Raw genomic sequence first — 25,750 nt, 5'->3', positions numbered from 1 at the left:
TTACACAGGGCATGTGAATTCCTTCTCACTCTGTCTCATCACTTGAAGTTAATCACCATGTTCTTGGGAGAGGCCCTCTTGGGGTTCTCTCAGGTCTTCTATCAAGAGCCCCCAAAAGAATGAGGAATCAAAACCTTCAGTGAGCAGCCCTGAGAGTGAGTGGAAGGTAATCCATCAATCCCAGTCAAGCCTTCAGATGGCTCATAAAAAGTCTTGCACTGGGACTTCCTTGGTGATCCAATGGTTAAGATTCTGCACTCCTGGTGCAGGGGATCATGGGTTCCATTCCTGGTCAGGGAAGTGGGATCCCTCATGCAACATGGCATGGCCTAAAAAAAGAATAAAAATAAAACAACAACAAAATCCAAGGCGGGGGGTGGGGGGGGTGGGAAGGACGCAGAAAATGAAAGTAGATACTTAAATAAAAATTAAAAAAATCTTGAACTAAAACTATCCAGCTATGCCAGTCTGCTTAAAGATGACAGAGACAAGAAAATTTCTAAACCACTAAATTTTAGTAGCATGTTATACAACAATGGATGATTAATATACTGTTATACATATAATCAGTAATACAGTCCCTTTCTGTAATAGGCTAAAGTTGAAAATAAAAGTGTTTCAGTGTTGCATATAGTTGAAATCCAGAATCATTTTCAAATCACACTCATGTTACCCCTATTCATATCTTAGATGAAACATTTAATTTATCAGTGGAATAATATACCTTGTCAGATGGTTCTTATAATATTAATACTCTCCATAGATCTGGGAGGGACAGGTGACAATATTAAATCATAAATAGGGTTGATCTTCATTATTCATTGGCTCCCTATTTGTGAATTTCCCTACTTATTAAAATATATGTTTAACATGAATTCAATACTCATGTGGTACTTTTGTGGTTATTTGAGGACACATTTAAAGGTGGCAAATATTGGTCTCCCTGTGCTCAAATTACCAGCTGAGTCAAACCAGGAGACACTCGTTCCTCTTGCTTCAACTCTCCTACTATGCAAAATCTCTTTTTTGTGGTCTATTTAGTGTCACAGTTTTTGCTTTGTGTTAGTGATTTCACTGTGTAAAATGGTCCTGGATGATAGTGTTGAAGTATTGTACAGGGTTTCTAAAAGCAGGAATGCTGAGTGGTGCTTTACAGAGAAAATACATACCTTTAACTCAGATGAAACACAAATGCAAGCTTATATGTTAACTAATTGATGAAAAAGTTGCTCTGTATTTCTCTAGGAGCAGATGGTTTGGTATTTGTAGCAATTTCATGAAATACAATAAATATGAATAATGAAAACTGACTGTTTAGCTTTAATGTAATAGCAAATGTAGGCATGGCCTAAATTGTTCACACAATCCTCTCAGGAAACCCGTTGACTTTTGCTCATCTATAAAGTATCTGTAGGATATGCATTAAGATCTTTGAACAGAAAAAATATTAAATTATTACTTGAGATTATTACATCCAGAAAAAAACAAGTATTCTTGCCTGTATTTCTTAAATAAGATTGAGAAAATTTTGAAATATCTTTCACCTAGATATAATAAGGTGAAATTTTATTAAATTTTATTAAATTTAGGATATTACAAATTTATTTTAATTAAAATGATTTTCAACCTTATTTATAGTAAGAATCCAGATGAAAAGATTACATTTAAAGCTATTCCCTTGATATAACTATAAGCTACTCATTTTTAACTATATAAAAATTGTTTTTGTTGTTTATGGAGCTGTATTTACATATGAGGGTTTCCCTGGTGGCTCAGTCAGTAAAGAGTCTGCCTGCAATATAGGAGACTACCTGCCATGCAGAAGATGCAGGTTTGATCCCTGGGTTGGGAAGATCCCTTGTCTCTTATTTCATTATCAATTTAGCATATGTTAAACATGAATTATTGGGGAGGGAAATGGCAGCCCACTCCAGAGTTCTTGCTTGGAGAATCCCAGGGATGGGGGAGCCTGGTGGGCTGCTGTCTATGGGGTCGCACAGAGTCGGACACGACTGAAGCGACTTAGCAGCACCAGCAGCAGCAAACATGAATTATTCAAAGAGCTACACTTTTTAGAATAAACCACAAAAAGTAGGGCTTAGATAGTTGAAATTTTCTGTAAAAGACATTAAGATGAAAATAGTCATTTAAAAGTCACTATTACACAATGTTAGTAAAAAAAAAAAAAAGCTTTGAATTAGCTACAATGACTATTAGGAAATCTGTTTCAAAGTCATTGTTTGGGAGTAGTTTTGTTTGTTTTTGTTAATTGGGAGACTTTCAGATGTTTTGATGAAAGTTTGAGATTCTGAAACATTTCAAGATTGTAAAACTTTAAGAAGTTTAGTGAGAAATAAGTTCCTCTTCTATAAGAGGAACATGTTTTTGTATCATGCTTTTTCCCCTAAGCACATTTCACTGGTGCTGTTTTTGTTCCCCTCCTGACCCCTGCCCCAAATCACCATAATCCCCTAATCCTTAGCTCAGAGAGCAATATGGCAAAGGCTTCAGCTCTTTTATCTTTTCATCATGACAGATCTTCAGGAAGTGTTTCCTTACATTTAAGTAAAAAATTTTTACTCCTTTAGCTTTTTCCCTTCCTTCCTGAGTATATTTCAGATTAATATTTTAGACCAAAATCTTTGGCTTTTCCCCACTTAGCCTCAAATTTAATAAGTAAACCAATTGAATAGATTATAGTAAGGGAACTCAGATAAGAACTTTCTGTAGTAGCTGTTTTAAGAATTATGAACATCCACAAATTGTCTATGTTAATTTCTGTGAATAAAATAAAATTTAATTTAATTTAGAAATGGTATAATAGCACACATATACTTTTTTAATTAATGTGCTTCATTTCTTTTTAAATTAATATAGTCAGTCACTGAGCCATTGACATATTTATATATAAGTGTTCACTGAGAGGGATTTGTTTCTAAACTATAAATAAGTATATTTTAAAAGTTTTAGAATTCCATTATTTTACAGGTCAAGTAACAAATGTGTATTACTTTATTGTTATGTCTATCATACTTAAGCTTAAATAAAATGTAGTTAAACCCTGGAATGCTAAATTTCAATATTCTAAGGCTAGTATTTCAAAATATAATATGTTCCCTTTCATTTGACATCACTTAGTTATAACCATCTTTGCATCCTGGGAAATAAATTATCATTTATTCTTATCTTTCTTTTCCTTTTTTCCATTTCATTTCATTAACTTTCATGGCTGAGCCATGCAGCTTGTGGGATCTTAGTTCTCTGACCGGGAGATGGAACCCAGGCCTCTGGCAGTGAAAATGCCAAGTCCTAGAAAGCTGCGCGCCAAAGAATTGATGCTTTTGAACTGTGGTGTTGGAGAAGACTCTTGAGAGTCCCTTAGACTGCGAGGAGATCCCACCTGTCCATCCTAAAGGAAATCAGTCCTGAATATTCATTGGAAGGACTGATACTGAAGCTGAAACTCCAAAACTTTGGCCACCTGATGTGAAGAACTGACCCCTTGGAAAAGACCCTAATGCTGGGAAAGATTGAAGGCGGTAGGTGGAGAAAGGGATGACAGAGGATGGGATGGTTGGATGGCATCACTGATTCAATGAACATGAGTTTGAGTAAGCTCTGGGAGTTGATGACGGACAGGGAGGCCTGGTGTGCCGCAGTCCATGGGGTCCCAAAGAGTCAAACAGGACTGAGTGACTGAACTGAACTGAGCCACTGGACTTCCAGGGAATTCCTTACATTTCTAGGAGTATATACTTAAACATGGGGCTTCCCAGGTGGCTCAGTGGTAAAGAATCTACCTGCCAGTGCAGGAGATGTGTGTTCAGTCCCTGGGTTGGGAAGAGGAGGAAATGGTAACCCACTCCAGTCTTCCTGCCAGTATAATCCCATGCATGGACAGAGTAGCCTGGCATAGAGTCATACACAACTAAGCACATACTCAAAGATACCTTTGGAAGGTCCACTTATTTATGGTTAGGACAATGGACAGAAACCTTAAATCAGCCACCTATAATCTCTGCCTCCCAGTATTCACACCCTGATGGGGGGCAGGACTTGCTTCTAACCAACAGAATACAGCCAAGAAGATGGAGTTTGACTTCTGTGATTAGGTTACATTAGATGAGACTCTCTTGTTGGCCAACTTGCTTAGAGGCTCTTCCGGCAGATGGATAAAATGTTTCCTTGACAAGCAACTGCTTGCAGCCTCTAATTGCAGAGACAGTCCCTTGGATTCCAGCCTGCAAGAAGCCAGGCTTCTTTGGCATCTGGCTGTAAGGCAGTGAAGTCTGCCAGTGCCCTGAGTGAGCTTCAAAGTCCTTGCTTCTCTAGGAGAGCCTCCAGATGGGAACAGAGCCTGGCTGACATCTTGACTGCAACTTTATGAGATACTAAGCAGACGATCTAGTTAAGCCACGTGTAAACTTCTTACCACAAAACTGCAAGAGAGCAAAGAGGTGCTATTTTAAGCTGCTAAGTCTGTGCAAATAGAGAGCTAATATAGTTTAAAAAATAAACACATGGAAGCTTGAAATGAAAGTGAGAAAGTTATCGCCAAGACTTCAGTCACCAGGCTTCATGACAACTAAAAATAGAATAAAATTTAATTTAATGTAGAAATGGTTAATAAACTTGATTAGGTTGAAATTTTCTCCAATCTGTGCCTTCATAACAATTTAAAGGAAAAAAAGGAAGCATTCTGACAGCTTTTTAAAATTCTTAATATTAAATTTAAAAGAAAGACTTAGTACATATATCTACACAAAATGAAATACTGTTTCCACTTAAAAAAAACCATTAAATAGAAAACTCAGAAATGAAGAGAGTTCAATATGTCTTAAACATTTAAAACAAGGAAATAACAAATAACTCTAGGCTTGTGTACAAATGATGTTTATTATGATACTTTTAAGATATTTTGTTCTGTTTTCTTTGTTTTACTTTTAACATATTTTAAAGAGGCAAGTCCTTGTAGATAAAAATCAATATTTTCTCCATGAACTTTGAATTGTGCTATAAATAAATTATCTCAAAATGTTTCTAATGACTGGATGTATACAAGATCTATTTTTAATGAAAAAATTCACTCAGATATATGATTTCATTTAATGAGTCAATACTGAAGTTGTCTTTTTAAAGATAGTTTCACCAAATGAGTAAATCTATTCTTTGAAAAATAGAAAATAAAAAAATTTGCAATTATTTTATCAACAACAGACATGGCAATAAACATGGATTATAGGGGAAAATAATTTCTCTGTAGAACTGCATTGCTGATTAAATTGCACAGTGAGCACATTCAATAGGAGATCAAAACAGGAGCTTAAATGCATGACTTTCTTCCAACACAAGACTGCACTAATGTTCTTTTACTAGGATGTAGCATAACACTCATTCAGAGCAAGGACTCTGAGCAAGATGGCTGAGTTTGGATATGGGTTTCCTATTTTTCATGTGAAATCCTGGATGTATCACTTCTCTAGTAGCCTCAGTTTTCTCAGCACATCCTGGGGTAACATCTAGAAGACGGATTGTTGAGAGTATTAAGTTAGACTTATGCATGTAAAGTACCTGGCATAATTCCTGACATATAGTTCAATAAGTCAGTATAGTTATTGTTGTAGCTGTTAATATTATTATTATAATCTTCACTGAATTTATGCTCTAATGCTCTGAGTTATTCCAAATGACAATTAATCTGATCAAATAAAGTATTCATTATTTTAGTATTTTAAAACAAATGAAAAAAAAACAAAACAAAACAAGACAAAAGTAGTCTTCACTCCACTTCTCAGATAAAATTAATGTGACTTTCACTTTTTAAAACTCTTAAAAAATGTATAATTATCAGATTGAAGAAAATACAGTGTTAGTATTTGAGAGAAAGCTAAGGAAGTTTTTGTATTCTTATTTAAGTAGTTACCTACTATATAAACATAATTTTATAGCTGCCATCCCCTTAAATATTATATATTGTGGAGCATATATTTCTCATAAAACTGATTGTGTTGCAGTTGTAGGTTCAATTGTTGATATTTCTCAATGTAAAATCATTTCAACAAAATAAAGAAATTAAGGGAATCCATGTAGAACTATAAATTACAGACTCATAGATTTAAAAGGCATAAAAAGAACTTAGAAATTTAACTGATGAATGAAAACCAGAGGGTAAGTTGGTAATTCTTCAAATAAACCCCATCCTTAATGTCGAGGTCTTGTAATTTTTCATAGCACCTTCAGCCAGAGTTTCTTATAAAGGCATTTCAATTTAATTTAAATTGGTTGAAACAATCAGATAGCTTTATCTCTCCTAAATGACTTGCTTTTGCAATGGATGCAAAAGCTATTAGCTTTAAAGAAAAAAAAAAAAAAAAAACAGGTATGAGGTATGAAGATTTGTCTCTTGTGATACACTCCGATTACTAATAAAGAGGTTGTGAAAATTGAACATGACTTTCAGCCAACACAGTAACACAGACTCTGCTAAGTGACAAGTGACATTAAGAGCCCTTGAGAGACAGGTCTCTGTCAGAGGAAGGAGAGCCGTGTGGATGTAAAGGGAATAAAATATTTCCATGAGATAGAAACTTAATTTCATTTTTTACCTGAAGATTATAGTAAATTAAAGAGACCTTATTGTTCAAGAGATGGTTATGATATCTGATTTTGTTTAACTCTTGCCTGCCTCGTGAGTCATCTAAAGAACTTCATAATTGTTTTCTATTTTCTTCAAATTCTTACGAAGTTTCTTGTTCAGGTTTTAGCTCTAGTCTGTCTCATAATGATAACATAAATATCTCCATGCTGATTATCAGTTTATTTTCTTTAATTACGTGCCACAAAATCCTTAAACTTTACAATAACTTGATTATATATTTAAGTGTCACACCTTGGACCTGCCATTGTTCCAAACTGCTTCAGCTACCAAATCCCCTGTTGAATCCTGAAATCCTGTCTTTCAGTCTTTCTTATAACAGATCTCTTCTCAAATGCTTCTGCCCTTTACACCAGGTTTCATGAGGATATCATCTACAACTCAGTTAAGATAATAAACCAGGCTTTCTTGGATGCATATGCAATCACTAATTTTTTATGTATCTAAATCTTAATGTAAAACGTCTTCGAACATACATATTTACACAATTTCATGATAATATTTTAAAGATAAATTCCAATTTTAGATACATCTCTTTGAAACTGTTGCAGTTTATTTACTATATATTATAAGGAAGACACTTTAACACAGGGTGACAATATTCCTGACATTATATAATAAGACTGATTGTTTTTACCTCTATTTTGAAAGATCACCTTTTACAATAAATTTGAAAGCAAATTATATTTATATCCTTACATGTGTCTTATATGTGTCTTCTTGTGCCAAGATATCACTTCTTCACCTCTTTTCACCTCTATTATTTCCTCTGCATAACCTAGTAGAAACTACTTATTACCATGTGCTTGTCTATAACTGAGAATAGTAACAATTCTATTGTACAGTGCTGTTATGAGGATTGGTTGAGTTGATACATACAAAAACTGAAAACAAAACAAAAATCTACTTCATCATTTGTTTTTGTTGTTGTTGTTTGGTTTTGCTTTTTTTGTTGTGGTTTGTTTGTTTCGCTAGAATATCTATAGCAGTATTATTCACAGTTATTCACAAAAGCCCCAAACTGGAAACTATCCAAATGTCCATCAACAGTAGAACACCAAAATAAATTGAGATGTAACTAGAACAATAGAGAAGGAAATGGCAATCCAATTCAGGATCCTTGTCTGGCAAATCCCATGGACAGAGGAGCCTGGCAGGCTATAGTCCATGATTTCCTAAAAGAGTCAGACATGATTTCTAGACTAAACAACAACTTTATCTATTATGAATGAAATACTGCCCAGTGATAATAAGGATTGCTCCACAGCCAAATGCAGCAACATGGATTAATTTCACAGACATAATGTTGAGCAAAAGAATCTTCCTACAGATTTGTACTATAGAAAGTATAAAAGTAAACTAAATTTTTCATTTGTGGTAATTTAGAAATACATTTTAAGATTATACAGCTCAATGAAATGTTATTAAAACAATTCTATAGTCTTTCCAACTTGAAAGATTGAAAATAAAAACAGAAAAGAAAACAGTAATGCAAAAGAATTCAGAAAAGGAAAAAAATCAAAGGAGTGACTTTCAGGGAACAAAGAGAAAAGCACAACAGTGAACTTAAGACAGAACAGTGACAGAAATAAAAGTTAGGTCTATGGAGAAAAAATTTAAAAGGCAGTAAAGTTCTATGACCAAGTCATGTTTATTTGAAATTTGGAGAAAATGTGGGCAGCGAGAACTAATACTAAAAAGATTAATGTCAATGTTATCATCATAAAAACATATGAATATATTAGGAGACAAACTTACTTGAGAGCAGGAAAAGGCATTCTGGCACCCTGATGTTCTGGTCCTCTTCCCCTTGAGGTTACGAAGGAGGGTATCACAGTTTCACTGCACTGAAATTCGGGGTGATTATGTAACTTGTTTTAGTAACTGAAACCTATGTCACTCCTATGATGAAAACACTTAAGAGCTGTTGGTGATCCTACAGGTTTTCTCTTCTAAAGCAGCAGTGATTATAAGGTGGTTTTGATGTAAAGATGCTGGAATGGCAAGGGTAAAACGCCCCTGGACTCCAGTGTGACTATCTGAAGGGCAGCTGCCCTGGAGAGTCACCAGAAGCTTGCTCTTAGATTTTGTATGAAAAAATAACAGCCTTGTATTATGCCTAACTACTGGAGTTCTGCTAAATTATAACTAGCTCAACTAATGAACAGAAAAAACTGTATTACCCGTAAATCATATGGAGGCCTGTTCTATTATGGCAATGACATATTATTTTAAACTGGGAAATGACTTCAACTTAAACTATTTATTAAAGTAATAATATTATTGGTAAAATAATTCTTTAATATGAAGAAAGGCTTATTTCCTGCTATCTCTAGTTTTCTTTCATTTTTTAACCTAGTGTAACTTATTAATAGATGTTGTATGGTTATCTATATGATAATATTTTATTACTGGTTTAGCAGAAGCACAGTAATATGTAAAACAAGTTTGTCTTCAGATTTGCAGGTTTGCAAACCCCACTTCATATGTTCAGAGACACTAATCCAACTATTTGGAAACAGCAATCACTCCATACACATAATGAAGCAATTGGTGAGTCAAAGATTCATAAATTAATTTATTGTATTACAAATGGTTAAGTATTTGTTAATACTTAACAAATAGTATTACCATTTTGTATTCTTTGCAGGAAGTGAAAATGTTCATAGTATTTTATTAATACTTACATCATTAAAAAGATAATCCAGGTTAATCTAACCATTTTAAATATATTCTGAAATCTCTGAATCAACTAAAGAATGTGATTATTTTATTTATACTTCTATAACATTTTCATAAAACTTTACAAAATCAGACTGTGCATATCCTTTGTCGAATGGTATAGAACTCATACGGACAAAACCCAACCTATTATTTCTTCTAAACTCCCCACCAGAAATTTAATAGATCCATCATTGTTTTTCTGAATAGGCTCTTGGTTGCAGCCCTCAAATGTTCTGATTTTATTGAAAGCAGTGTTTTGGAAGGCAGGGTTTACTTCTGATCCACCTACTCTGCGATCTTCCTTTAACCAAGTTCAGTAAGCACAACATCATGACCCCTCTATTATAATACAATCTCCAAGGGCTGAGCACCCTTAGAGAAAGCAAAATAATGTCCTGGAATCTTTCTCATGGTACAATTCTATTCTTCTCATGTCTTATTAGTTGGTTATTCCAACACTTCACTTGTGTTTATATGCCTTTCTTGTCTCTTTAAATGCATTTCAAACTCACCAATTGCTCTACTATATGTATAGAGTGATTGCTATTTCTCAATAAATATTTGAATTAGTGTCTCTGAACATACAAAGTAGAGTTAGTAAAGTTGCAAATCTGAAGACAAACTTGTTTTACATATTGTCTCTGCACTCTAACCCTAACTCCCACTGTTCAGAAAATACCAAGACTCACCAATATTCAGCATTTCTTATCACCTAAAAACTGTATTTATCTTTTTTACATCTTTCTTCTGTTTCTCTGGAAGAAGCATGTGTCTTCACAGAGTTCATATTCTCCCTCTGCCAATCTATGATGTCTTGCTAACTCAATGATCTACTTAACCTTTAATTCTTCAACTACTCTTTCTATATTAGTGTTTTCTTCCTAAATGTTAAATTAAGAGAAATATAAACTTAAATTTCTATCCTCTCTCTTACTTTCCGGCAAAATTCCTGGACAAAAATCTATCTACATTCTGTGCTCCAATTTCTCATCTATAATTCATTTCTGAAAAAAGGCTGATTTTTATGAAATCTGGATTATTAAGACAACACAGACAGTGCTCTACCAATAAGACACATCTGAACAAAATATGTGGATAATTTCTAGTCTTTATCTTATTTTCTCTATCTGTTGTACTGACTAAACTCTCCTTCATATAATTTCTCTCTATTGTTTATTCTATGGCAATGATTTCAAACAGTTTTATTCTCTCATATACTGTAGTCCTCTATTGCACATATTCATCTGTGTCCAGTGGCTCAGCTGTGTCCAGCTCTGTGACCCCATGGACCGTAGCCTTCCAGGTTCCTCAGTCTATGGGATTTTCCTGGGAAAAATACTACAGTGGGTATCATTCCTCCTCCAGGGGATCTTCCTGAAACAGGGACTGAACCCTTATCTCCTGTGTCTCCTGCACAGCAACCAGATTCTTTACCACTGAGCCGAGGGGGAAGCCATCAGTTCATCCCTTATATATTGACGTAATTCAGACAACTATCTTCAGATTTTAGATATTCTTATACTATTTATTTATGTGTCTGGTTCATCAAGTTTTGTATTACCTCTACTTTCTTTTTTTTTCCCATTTATTTTTATTAGTTGGAGGCTAATTACAGTACAGTATTGAAGTAGGATTTGTCATACATTGACATGAATCAGCCATGGAGTTACATGTATTCCCCATCCCAATCCCCCCTCCCACCTCCCTCTCCACCCGATTCCTCTGGGTCTTCCCAGTGCATGAGGCCCAAGCACTTGTCTCATGCATCCAACCTGAGCTGGTGATCTGTTTCACTATAGATAATATACATGTTTCGATGCTGTTCTCTCAAAACATCCCACCCGCGCCTTCTCCCACAGAGTCCAAAAGTCTGTTCTGTACATCTGAGTCTCTTTTTCTGTTTTGCATATAGGGTTATCATTACCATCTTTCTAAATTCCATATATATGCGTTAGTATGCTGTAATGTTCTTTATCTTTCTGGCTTACTTCACTCTGTATAATGGGTTCCAATTTCATCCATCTCATTAGAACTGATTCAAATGAATTCTTTTTAACGGCTGAGTGATATTCCATGGTGTATATGTACCACAGCTTCCTTATCCATTCGTCTGCTGATGGGCATCTAGGTTGCTTCCATGTCCTGGCTATTATAAACAGTGCTGTGATGAACATTGGGGTGCACGTGTCTCTTTCAGATCTGGTTTCCTTGGTGTGTATGCCCAGAAGTGGGATTGCTGGGTCATATGGCAGTTCTATTTCCAGCTTTTTAAGAAATCTCCACACTGTTCTCCATAGTGGCTGTACTAGTTTGCATTCCCAACAACAATGTAAGAGGGTTCCCTTTTCTCCACACCCTCTCCAGCATTTATTGCTTGTAGACTTTTGGATAGCAGCCATCCTGAGTGGCGTGTAATGGTACCTCATTGTGGTTTTGATTTGCATTTCTCTGATAATGAGTGATGTTGAGCATCTTTTCATGTGTTTGTTAGCCATCTGTATGTCTTCTTTGGAGAAATGTCTATTTAGTTCTTTGGCCCATTTTTTGATTGGGTCATTTTATTTTTCTGGAATTGAGCTGCAGGAGTTGCTTGTATATTTTTGAGATTAATCCTTTGTTGCTTCGTTTGCTATTATTTTCTCCCAATATTACCTCTACTTTCTTATGCATAATTATTAATAGGCATTTATTTTTTACAAGGTGCAACCATCTTTAGGGTGGCAATATTGTGGAAACTATTACAAAACAAGTGTCTCTGTCTTCAAAGTCCACCAGCAAAAAAAAAAAAAAAAAAAAAATGTCAGCTAGGATGCTAAATAGTTGAAAATTGCATTATTGGCTGCACTTATTAGACTGGTTTTATTTTTAATAGGAATTTCTCATTTCTTCTGCTATCAGTTATTTATTCTCAAATATTTTAAAAAATTGCCACAATATTTTTAGCAGGTTGGTTATATAACCTCTAATATGAATCAGGCTTCCCTGGTGGCTCAGATGGTAAAGAATCTGTCTGCGATGCAGGACACCCAGGCTTGGTTCATCAGTTATAATAAATGTACCACTTGGGGTGGGATATTGATAACTGTGGAAGGCTGTGCATGTGTGGAGACGTGAGTATAGAGGTAATCTCTGTACCTTCCTCTCAAATTTGCTGTGAACCTAAAACTGCTCTAATTTCCTTTTAGATAGAAGGCAGATTAATTTTTGTCTAGGGAGTAGAATGTGAAAGTGATAGTGTTAATCACTCAGCCATGTCCAGCTCCTTGCGAATCCATGGACTGTAGCCTGTCTGGCTCCTCTGTCCATGGAATTATCCAGGCAAGAATCCTGGAGTGGGCACCCATTCACTTCTCCAGGGTACCTTCCCAATCCAGGGACTGAACCCAGGTCTCAATGCCGGCAGATTTTTATCATCTGAGGAGTAGAAATGGGGATGCAGAAGAGCAGAGGAAATGTTTGCAGGGGTCAGGAAAATGTTCTAAAACTGGATTGTGGTGAATGGTTTCACTCCTATGAGAAATTACTAAAAAAATTTTTAAAATCTCTGAATTATATTAAGACATGTAGAATGAGTGAATTTATGGTTTGGAAATTATGCCTTAATAAAGCTGTTTTAATAAAAAGGAAAACATAAAGTCTTAAAAAAAAAAGGTGAAAAGTGATTAAATATTTTGATTGTTCAGAGGCTTAATTACTTTCTTGTTGAATCTTTCAAAGAATTTTGAAGCTTGAAAATGTCATGCATGTGTTCTCACAAAAGTATACACTATTTTAATTTTGGGGGGCATTACATTTTTTGTCAGCAAATAGCTTTCAGTATTGCAGCATCTTGCAAGAATTTTTGGAAAGAGAAACTCACCCAAACTTTCTCAAAGATATTTTAAAAAATAATGGGTGATAATAGATTTACAACAACAAAAAAAAAAAAAAAAACAACCCTGTGCACCGGAGAGAATATTGTTTTTAAATAATTGTCTGGAAATGTTCCAAAACTAGGCAATTTTCTTGCTAAAAGGGTTTAGCTGACGTCTCATTAAACTTACAGAAGCTGTAAGATTTTACCAGAATGAAGAATTCCCAATTGTGTAATATTGTTGTTTTTGTTTAGTTGCTGAGTCATATCCAACTCTTTACAACCCCATGGACTGAAGCACACTAAGCTTCCCTGTCCTTCACTATCTCCTAGAGTTTACTCAAACTCATGTCTATTGATTTTGTGATGTTATTCAACCATTTTATCCTGTCATCCCCTTCTCCTCCTGCCTTCAATCTTTCCCAGCATCTGGGTCTTTTCTAATGAGTTGGCTCTTCTCATCAGGTGGCCAAAGTATTGGAACTTCAGCTTCTGCATCAGTCCATCCAATGAATATTCAGGATTGATTTTCTTTAGGATTGACTAGTTTGATCACCTTGCAGTCCAAGGAACTCTCAAGTCTTCAACACCACAATTTGAAAGCATAAGTTCTTTGGCTCTCAGGCTTCTTTATGGTCCAACTCTCACATCCGGACATGTATACTGGAAAAAACATGGCTTTGATTACATGGAACTTTGTCAGAAAAGTGATGTCTCTACTTTTTAATATGCTGTCTAGGTTTGTCATAGCTTTCCATCCAAGAAGCAAATGTCTTTTAATTTCATGGCTACAGTCACCATCTGCAGTGATTTTGGACCCAAGAAAATAAAATCTGCCACTGTTTCCACTTTTTCCCCTCCTATTTGCCATGAAGTGATGGTACTGGATGCCATGATCTTAGTTTTTTGAATGTTGAGTTTTAAGCCAGCCTTTTCACTCTCCTCTTTCACCTTCATATCTGAGGTTGTTTATATTTCTCCTAGAAATCTTGATTCTAGCTTGTGCTTCATCCAGTCCAGAATTTTACATGATGTACTCTGCATAGAAGTTACATAAGCAGGGTAACATTATACATCTTTGCTGTACGCCTTTCCCAGTTTGGAACCAGTCAGTAGTTCCAAGTTTGGTTCTGACTGTTGGTTCTTGACCTGCATACAGATTTCTCAGGAGACAGGCTAGGTGGTATGGTATTCCCATCTCTTTAAGAATTTTCCACAGTTTGTTGTGATCCACACAGTCAAAGGCTTTAGCATTGTCAATGAAGAAGAAGATATTTTTCTAGAATTTTATTGCTTTCCCTATGATCCAACAAATGTTGGCAATTTAATCTCTAGTTCCTCTGCCTTTTCTAAACCCTGTTTGTACTTATGGAAGTTCTAGGTTCACATACTTCTGAAGTCTAGATTGAAGGATTTTGAGCATTACTTTGCTAGCGTGTGAATGAACACAATTGTACACAGTTTGAACATTTTTTGGCATTGCCCCTCTTTGGGAGAAGGCAGTAGCAACCCACTCCAGTATTCTTGCCTGGAGAATCCCATGGACAGAGGAGCCAGGTAGGCTACAGTCCCTGGGGTCACTAAGAGTCGGACACGACTGAGCGACTTCACTTCTTCTTTGGGATTGGAATGAAAAGTGACATTTTTCAACCTGTGGACACTGATGAGTTTTCCAAATTTGCTGACATATGGAGTGTAGCACTTTAGCAGCAGCATCTTTTAGGATTTTAAATAGTTCAGCTGGAATTCTATCACCTCCACTAGCTTTGTTCATAGTAATTCTTCCTAAGGTCCACTTGACTTCAAACTCTAGGATGTCTGGCTCTAGATGTGTGACCACAGCATTGTGGTAATCTGGTTCATTAAGACTATTTTTTTGTATAGTTCTGTGTCTTCTTGTTACCTTCTCTTAATCTCTTCTGCTTCTGTTTGGATTCCCTGGTGGCTCAGATGGTAAAGCGTCTGCCTGCAATGAGGGAGACCTGGGTTTGATCCCTGGGTCAGGAAGATCCCCTGGAGAAGGAAATGGCAACCCACTCCAGTATTCTTGCCTGGAAAATCTCATGGACAGAGGTGCCTGGTTGGCTACAGTCCATGGGGTCACAAACAGTCGGGCATGACTCTCTCTGCTTCTGTTAGATCCTTATCATTTCTGTCCTTTATCATGCTCATCATTGCATGAAATGTTCCCTTGATAGCTCCACAATGCTTAGTCACATCCATGTCTTTATAACCCCATGGACTGTGGCCCGATAGGCTCCTCTGATTATGGAATTCTCTGGGCAAGAATAATGGATTCCTTTCTCCAGGGGATCTTCCCAACCTTGCCGTTTTATGCTCCATAAATTTGGACAACTGTATGTGACATGTACCATCATTTTAATATCATACAAAGTCTTTTCACTATCCTGAACATTTCCTGTGCTTTGCCTATTCATCTCTCGCCCCTAGCACTTGGCAACTACTGATCTTTTTACTGTCTTCATAATTTTACCTTTTCCAGAATGTCACATGGTTGGAATCATACAGTAAATAGCATTTTCAGATTGGCTTTTTATCTTAGTAATATTCATTTACATTTTCTCCCTGTCTTTTCATGGCTTGGTGGCTAATTTCTTCTTAGCACAGGATAATATTCTATTGTCTCAATGTGCCAAAGTTTATTTATTTATTTGCCTATGAAGGACATCTTGGCTACTTCCATGTTTTGACAATCACGAATAAAACTGCTTTAAATGTTAATGTGCAGATTTTTATGCAGCTCCGAGTTTTCAACTCATTTAGATAAATGCCAAATTGCTCTTACTTCTTTTTGATTAAAAAATAATATTATAAATATTTTGTTTAACTAAAAATTAAACCACATAAGCCACATAGGAGAACTAGAATGGATAATATGTCAAAAATAAGCAATATTTTTACCTTTATTTTTATATAAGTAAGCAATAGTCTATATTTCCTTACTTAATGGATTTATTTGCATAGTGTACTATGGTGAGTACTACTATAAATTCTGTCTGGGAACTATAAAAATATCAGTGTCATCACATAATTTTCATATCCTTAAGTAATTTAAGATTTTCTAGTACTTTTGAGCATAACATTTAATCTCTTTAGCTTAGCAAATAATGGTGTCAATATATGGATTTTTAAAAAAGTATTTTCATGTTTTTTTCCACTGACCTATCTGAAATTTATCCCTCGGCTTTCCATATACCAAGTTATTTGTAATTTCTTCAAAAACCTCTTACAGCTGAAAAGCTGTACATGCCCTTTGCTCCGCCAGTAACTCTTCCTGTACCAAAAAATTCTTTATCTAGCTACTTCTCAACTAGAAAAAACTGTTCAAGCATCTAAAATGTTTTTAAGAGACATTCTCTTTAACCTGGTTGTGAGTTAAATGCCTGTAATGTGCTTTGTTTAGCACTATCCTGTGTCTGTCACATATATAACACTGAAATTTATTGATTTATTACATTATATCCTCTCCCTTCTACCAAAGTGCCTAAATAATATTTGATTTTTAGCAAATTAAAATTTCTCCTCTTCCTATTTTCATGGGTTTATGTTGAGGCAAGATGCTAAGCACCATAGTTATATCCTATCAACTAGGTGACATTTCGTTGCCAATAATCTAATATTGAGACTCTCACTAAGTTTATTCTGGGAAGATGACAATCTTCTAATTCTCAGAAAAATGGCCACCTCCCTAACCTAAGTTTCAGTTTGGGACTGCTGACTATAATCTTTAAGTATGATAAGTAAAATACAGAGAACAAATTTTAGAGCCTAGAAAGCAGATTTCTTATTTTATTTCCCAAACTGTATACAATAACTTTTAGCAGACCTGCATTAGATCACTGGAAGAGATTACCCTTAGCATAAAGGGCATATTAAGTTGTTTATAAATGTTAAAAAAAAGAGTAGTATTAATGTCTTTACAAATTAATATAACTTATCTTTATAAATAAGAGAATAAACAAGGCATATTTTAAATACCTAAACATTTTGAATCACTTATATTAGCTGAAGCTGTGTTTTTTTTTTTTTTCCTTTGTATGATTTTTTTCACACAGAGTAATTGTACTGATATTACATTTAGCCTCTCTTAACAATTATATTTCAACTTATGTCATTAAGCAGCAAATATCATCAGAGCAGTGCTTGATTTGCATCAGAAATAATTATGGTATTAAATTGAGACTTCTTTGACCTGGCTTCAAAAATTACCTGCCCTTTTCTCAAGATACACAATGCACATGTCAATAAAAATAAGGCTGTTTCAATGTTCTGTATTTTATATGCTTACTCTGAATTTATGACTCAAGCCTTTCTTCTTGTCACATAACTAAGTCATCTTTTTTAATATATATTTTTTCCTCTGTGTTCATGTGTCTAAAAATAATTTGAACTCTTAAGCTCTCTCTTACAGAAGTTCAAGTACATAATACATTGGCATTAATATAGCCACCATACTGTACTTTAGATCTCAAGAATTTACTTTGTAAATTTGTTGTTGTTGTTCAGTCGCCTAGCTGTGTCTGACTCTTGAGATCCCATGGACTGCAGCATGCCAGGCCTCTCTGTACCTCACCATCTACCAAAGTTTGACCAAGTTTCTGTCCATTGCATTGGTGATGCCATCCAGCCATCTCATCCTCTGATGCCCTCTCCTCCTTCTGCCCTCCATTTTTCTCAGCTTAAGAGACTTTTCCAATAAATCAGCTGTTTGCATTGGATGACCAAAATACTGGATCTTCAGCTTGAGCATCAGTCCATCTAGTGAGTATTCAAGGCTGATTTCCCTTAAGATTGAATGGTTTGATCTTAGTGCTTTCCAAGAGACTCTCAGGAGTTTTCTCTAGCCCCACAGTTCGACATATGTACTCTTTAACAAACCTCTGCCCATTTCCCTTCCCCAACTCCTGGCAACCATCATTCTATTCCCTATCTTTCTAAGTTTAGTTTTTTAGATTCCAAAAATATGGGTGACTGTTGTTGTTCAGTCGCTCAGTTGTGTCCAACTCTGCAATCCCGTGGACTTCAGCACGCTAGACTTCACTGTCCGTCATCATCTCCTGGAGCTTGCTCAAACTTGTGCCCATTGAGTCGGTGATGTCATCTAACCATCTGGTCCTAGGTCATCATCTTCTCCTCCTGCCTTCAATCTTTTCCAGCATCAGGGTATTTTCTAATGAGTCAACTCTTCACATCAGGTGGCCAACATATTCCAGCTTCAGCCTCAGCATCAGTCCCTCCAGTGAATATTCAGGGTTAATTTGCTTTAGGGTTGACTGGTTTGATCTGCTTGCAGTCCAAGGGACTCTTAAGAGTCTTCTCCAACACCACAGGTCAAAAACATCAATTCTTCAGCACTCAGCCTTCTTTATGGGCCAACTCTCAAACCCATACATGACTACTGGAAAAAAAAAAACATAGCTTTGAATATACAGACCCATGTTGGCAAAGTAATGTCTCTGCTTTTTAATACTCTGTCTAGGTTTCTCATAGCTTTTCTTCCAAGGAGCAAATGTCTTTTATGTTCATGGCTGCAGTCACCATCTGCAATGATTTTGGAGCCCCAAAAAATCAAGTCTGTCACTGTTACCATTGTTTCCCTGTGTATTTGCCATGAAGGGGTGGGACTGGATGCCATGATCTTAGTTTTCTCAATGATGAGTTTAAGCCAGCTTTTTCGCTCTCCTCACTCCAGTATTCTTGGGCTTCCCTTGTGGCTCAGCTGGTAAAACGTCTGCCTGCCATGTGGGAGACTTGAGTTTGATCCCTGGGTTGGGAAGATCCCCTGGAGAAGGGAAAGGCTACCTACTCCCACTCCAGTATTCTTGCCTGAAGAATCTCATGGACGGAGGAGCCTGGTAGGCTACAGTCCATGGGGTCTCTCAAATAGTCAGACACTACTGAGCGATTTCACTTCACTTCAGGTTATTTCCACACCTTGCCTATTGTAAGTATGCTTCAATGAGGATGGGAGAGCAAAATATCTCTTATAAGATACTGATTTTATTTTCTTTAGATATATAACCAGAAGTGGGATTATGCATCTTATGGTAGTTCTATTTTTATTCATCTAAGAAACTTCTATCTTGTTTTCCCTAATGGCAGAACCAATTTTCATTCTCACCAACAGCACACAATAATTCCCTTTTCCCCAATATCCTCACCAAAACCTATTTTTTTTGTTTTCTTTTTTTTTAATGATAGTCACCTTAAAAGGAGTAAGGTGATCTTGCAGTGATTTGGTCTGCATCTCCCTAATGATTAGTTATGATGAGCATCTCGTAAGATACCTTTTGACCATTTATGTTTTCTTTGGACAAATGTTTATTCAGGTCCATTCCCCATTTTTTAATCAAATTGTTTTTTTTTGTTACTGAGTTACATGATATTCTACAATGTATTATACACTTAAAATTTCCTGTGAGTAGATTTTAAGTTTTCTCACTGTATGCACACAAAAATATAACTATATGTGAGGTTATTGATATGTTAATTAGCTTGATTTTTGTATTCATTATACAAGGTATACCTCAAAACATTTTATTGTGTACCTTAAATACATACAGTTTTTATTTGTAAATCATAACTAAATGAAGTTTAACATAAACAAAAATAAATAGAAAAGCATTATATGTTGATATGGATACATACATATGTATGTGTAGGCTTTTTATATGGTATATATTTGTAATACAAGGGGAAGAAAAATACTTTATTAGAGTGACTTCATTATTTTTATATCTAAATCATAGAACACTATACCAAATTTCAAGAACTCTATTTTAAATTGTACAGTTATTTTACTATCTAATTTGACCACTAGTGATGAAATTATTTAAATTTAAATACTTTGCTTTAATATATTATAATTGAAAATAATGAATAGCTCTTAGTGAGAAAGTTATAACAACTTTAAAATATTAGTTTAGTCATATAAACTCTTTCTTGTCTAATGTTTCACTGTTGTGTTATCTTTCATAGGTTCTGGGATCTTAACTCAGGGAGAAAATGTTGTTGCAATTTTTTGTGTCAAAAAAGTGCCAGGTGAGAGAAGTTCTTCCTGACAAATTGGATTTTCTGTTTCTCCGATTCCATGCATCATGCTATTTTTTCACCCCTGCTGACATAGTTTGTGATAGATATTCTATTTTTTATTGTGATTTTTCTTCTTTTTCTTTTCCTTCCTTAATATCTTTAAGACAGTTTTCCAAGCCAATGACTCATGAAACTAAAGTGTCTATTTCTCATCTAACATACGATTTGCCTGTTGTAGTCTGGCTAAATTAGTATTCAACTCTTACAAAATCCTCATGAAGAAGTCATTTTGCGCACTTCAGTAATATGCATCCCAGCTCTTTGTTGACATACGTTCTTCCTTACTTTATCATGGAATGTAATTTGTTCCTAAGCATTAGTTCTTGGATTTTATTTTCAATATATTGGCCTATTATCAATACCAGAGCTAAGTTCTTACCCTGCCCTCCCCAAAATAAGCAAATAAATAACATTCAGAATAAAAAGAGAAATTCAATTTCCAGTTACCACATATTCCACATTACTTGATTCTTTAGTTAGTCTAATACTTGTTTCTGATAATGGCACTAATAAGCAATTAGTATGTATGTATTTATCCACATCAACATATAGTGCTTTTCAATTTGCTTGCTAGTGCCATTATGTGCCTAATATATCAAGCTCAGAATAACAGGGAATTTTCTAAATAAACTAATTTCTAAATATCATTTTATAGTCGAAATGGTCATTAAAGAACACAATGTAGATGTTTGTAAACATATGTATTTGTCCACTATATAATGTTATTTTATAACACATTTGTAATGTGTCTTAGCCATGTGTTAAATACTTTTACTTAAACTGGTTGTTTTTCACAGTAACTAAATGAATTAGCAACATCTTAGTGGCAATAAAACAATCATTTTTTTTTTATGTTCAGGAAGTCCATGAGTCACCTAGGAAGAATTGAAAGGCTGAGCCTGAAATCCCCAAGACTAGAGGATCCATTTTAAAGATAGATTCAGAAAAAAAAAAAATGTTCATTTGGGACTCTCAACTGGAGGACACATATTAATGAGTATAATGTATATCTGTCATCTGCATATCTGAAATATTTGAAAGCTAAGTGTATGGTCTCATTTATTTTTAGGTGAGGGAAATGGTGCTCAGAGTTTTTATAGAACTTGTGTTAAGACTATTGGGTGAGTAAGATAACAGTCTCCTTTCAAATTCTGGTAGATTCAACTCAAAGTCTATTTTGCTTTCAGAAAAGAAGAGTTCAAGTCAGTGAAATATATTATCAAAAATTGAAGACAGCATTACTGCCCATTCCTGTACTCACTCCATGATGTGGACATGCTTTTCAAAACAAAGCAGAGTCTTGAATATTAAGAGTATACACACCTGTAAAATACAGTGAGAGTCATTTTCATTTTCAAGCAGCTATAATGTACCAGAATCATTTCTTAGTTAAGCATCATGTGTGGCTTGCTCCATAGCACTCAAGATCAAGACTGACCATGTTATTTTATTTTTACAGAATAAATGACAAAGGAATACAGCCACTAACTACCAGAGGCAGCAAGCCCATTACATCCTCTAGACGATCTTCTGTCTTCTAGATAGTTGATAAAACAGTGATTGTGAATGGTTAAAGTAGTGTTAGTTGCTCAGTCGTGTCTGACTCTTTGCAACCCCAAGAACTGTAGCCCACCAGGCTCCTCTGTCCATGGAATTCTCCAGGCAAGAATACTGAAGTGGATTGCCATTCCCTTCTCCAGAATGGTTCAAAATGATACCTTATTTCTCCTCTCAAAGGCTGGCTTTATGTGTATCTGCCAGGACTCTACACTTTCATGTGAATCTACTCCATCACATTCATCCTGGAATGAGTTTCTAGAAATACTGTTACTGTTTCAGCTCAGCATGGCAATCTGAAGGAGGGAGAGGGTACAGGCTGCACCAAAACTTTGTTCAGTTCAATGAAAATGCATCTGGTTTTGGAACACTCAGCTGAAGGTTTTGGTCTCTAGATCTTTAAGGTGATTTTCTCTGACTTAAATTCCTAAATCTTATGTTTTACTAACTTTATATAGTTCAAAATAGTGCTGATATAATTGAAATGGAATCAGATAATAATCCAGCATGAGCTTTGAATCCATATCAAACAAGAACTTTATCAAATTTTAGGACCATATGGTAAAAAGATAGATATCAATTAGCAGTCAAGGAATACTTCATTGATGAGGATTTTAATTTTAAAAATACTCCAAAGTAAACAATATATTGCAAATAATGCAACATAATTCTAATTTTTAAAAATCTATTAGCAAAGAGGAATACAACTGAAGAGACATGCATGAATTCTGAACTGAATATTAGACTTTGAAAATTGCTTTGCTTTGATTTCCAACTCATTATTCATTATAGATTTGTGTCATGCTCAGTTGTTCAGTTGTGTCCAACTCTTTGCAACCCCATGGACCATAACCCTCCAGACTCTTCTATCCATAGAATTTTCCAAGCAAGAATACTGGAGAGGATTGTCATTTCCTACTCCAAGGGATCTTCCTGACCCAGGAATTGAACCTGAATCTCTTGGGTCTCCTGCATTGGCAAATGGATTCTTTACCAGTGTACCACCTATTCATTTATCTCCAACCTGTGATGGCTCACACATGGCATATGCAACCCTGGTGAATAATATTTAAATATTATTTCAGTATTGAGTTCCGTGACTCTCAGGGACTCTTTTCACCTTAAGAAAAGGCTTTCTTATCTGGCACATTATCTAGAAGTTTAAGGATACTCTCCATTTGGGGTTAGGATTTGCAGTTCAGGACTCAATTGCTCTGTTCAGTATGGCCTATTATTTTTTCTTCTTTTTCCATTGTTATCAGATCACCAAAATTAGAACACCTTAGGAAAATACCCTGGCAAAATGAATCCTTGTGTAATTAAGAATAAGGAGTGCTATCCATCTATTTATGTATGTGTTTGTTTAATAAATACCTAGGTTTGATTCTCTTAATATCTATGAAATATGCTCAAAGTACTTTGAAAAAGGTAGCATTCAGAGTGTCCAGTCACCATCAACTATAAATAATACAGTATCATTTATATTCATAAGAAGTTTTAAAATGAATGAGAATAACATGAGGAACAAAAATAATTCAGTTTTGCATTTTGTTCTACTATATAAAAGCAATTTATCCAAAGATTCTTATCAAATCTAGCTAATTGGCACTAAGTGCATGATGATTTTTAAAACAGTATTCTAACCCCATCATGGCTTCCCTGGTGTCTCAGACAGAAAAGAACCCTCCCGCAATGTGGGAGACCTGGGATCAATTCTTGGGTTGGGAAGATCCCCTGGAGGGGGGCATGGCAACCCACTCCAATATTCTTGCCTGGAGAATCCCCATGGAGAGGAGCCTGGCAGGCTACAGTCCATGGGGTCACAAAGAATTGCACATGACTGAGTAACTAAACACAGCACACAGCAATCCCATCATACACAGATTTTATTTTAGCTTCTAAAATACATAAAAACATTTTTACATAATCTAATGGTAAGTGATTAATGTGAAGTCTGCTTAAAATCAGATACATAAAAATAAACAGTGTGGTAAGGGTAAAGAACAAAAAACACATTTTAATCAGGATTTATGATTCCCTTGGCATTAACTACTCATTATCTCAATTTCATTCAGTAGAACGAAAATATAAAATTATCAATGTAATTAACTTTGACTATGTAATATTTCTGTCTATAGTGTTATCAAATCAAGTACTACATATATTAACTAGAACTCAATGATTTTTTTAAAATAAGTTACAATAAACAGTTTCCTTTATCTCAGGAAACATGTTAAGAGTGATTTTTATCCTTTCTTAGGTTTGAACCAAGCACCTAATACAAAACTGAAAATATCAAGAAGCCATGACAATAAAAGCTTATACACACACACACACACACACACACACACACACACACAAGTACATAATCCTCTTATGTGTGAACATTCAACTTAAATTTTTTTTTCACAGACCTGGTTCCTCACTCTTAGAAATTCAAGAGACAAGAAAAACTCGTGTACTGAGGCATGTTTTTTAAAAAATCACATTTCCAAATTTTGTAGACATGCAGTGGAATAAAGGGATAGTATTTTAGAATTATTTTATTTAAATCTGGGAGAATGTGTAGTTTGACCATACAGCAAAGTCCAGTTCTGCCCTATGTAGATGATTAGAAATGCTTTGTGGAAAGCAAGCAGCTGGAATGTTTGAAACCAATGGTATATGGAATGCAGGTTTAAAACAATCCACAACAAATTGGTGTGCCTGTATTCAATAAAACATAACCATTTAAAATTATACATAAAGTCACTGGCCTATGCCTAAAAGAAGAAGGATGTGTATTACTTACCTGTAGACCCTAATTGACTGCCATACACAGAGTGGTCATCAAAATGACAAATCAAATTATAAAATCAACCTTACAGATATTTATAATCAAGTAGATTACTAAATCCTATTCTGGTTCCAAATGTGAGTAAAATATCCCCTTCCCTACTCATATCAAGGATTTTGTGATATGACAATGTAGTTAGTTGCCTTTGCTGAATTTATATATACTGCTATATTATATCCATGATTAGCTATGCTGTTTTTAAGGTACAAAGCAATAAATTCTAGCCAATAATCAGTACCTTTTAAATAAAATCGCCTCCCTCCTTCCTGGTGAATAGGTATTATTAACTGTAGTAGGCAACTAAAGGTATTCTCTCAGTATTCTCATACCTTGAATATTTAATCAATATCAGTGTAGGTACTGATGTGAAAGGACTTTGTATGTGGAATTAAGGCTTACTTATTAGGTGAATTTAAACTAGAAGTGTAGACAGGATACACCAGGTTGGCCCAATACAGTTACTTCCACCCTTAAAAGAAAAAAAAAAAGTGAGTCGGATACACGAGGAAGAAGAAAGTGAAGGAAAGATGAGGCACGTGGGGGAGATCAGAGAGATCCAAACCATCAGGACTTGACACAATGTTATTGGTTTTGAAATGGAAAAAAGGATGACAAACTGAGGAAAGCAGACAGCCCCTAGAAAATGAGAATGACCCCTGGGTGACAGCCAGAAAGAAAATAGGGACCTCAGTTCTACAATCCCCCCCGCCCACCACCCCAGGACTGAATTCAGCCTCCCGCCTGATGAGCTTGCGAGCAAATTCTTTCCTAAAGCTTCTAGCAAGAAGCACAGGCTTCTCTGAGAACTCAGCTGTGGATTTCATTAAGGTAGGATTTAAATACATAGGTATATTAAATGAATATACCAAGATGCTTATATATGCTGACTTTAACATTAAGCTATAGTTTGCATTATATCAGAAGAGAAATCACTGAATATGCTGTATTCCTTCATTTAACACATTTCTAAATGATGAAGAATAAAAAGAGAAACAAAATTTTTAAATGTATT

At 35.2% G+C, this 25,750-nt stretch overlaps 1 long non-coding RNA gene across 1 annotated transcript; it reads left to right on the top strand.

Annotated features, from left to right (window-relative positions):
- Positions 1–21,814, top strand: LOC110147938 (uncharacterized). The gene is made up of 3 exons (XR_011490161.1): positions 1–166; positions 20,232–20,294; positions 21,533–21,814. It is a non-coding gene; the product is annotated as an uncharacterized lncRNA (long non-coding RNA).
- Positions 21,815–25,750: the final 3,936 nt, after the last annotated feature.

The sequence above is a fragment of the Odocoileus virginianus genome, chromosome 11 (assembly GCF_023699985.2).
Source record: "Odocoileus virginianus isolate 20LAN1187 ecotype Illinois chromosome 11, Ovbor_1.2, whole genome shotgun sequence".
Lineage (NCBI taxonomy): Eukaryota > Metazoa > Chordata > Mammalia > Artiodactyla > Cervidae > Odocoileus > Odocoileus virginianus.
Note: the sequence above shows the minus strand (reverse complement) of the source record. Positions and strands in the feature narration are given on the sequence as shown.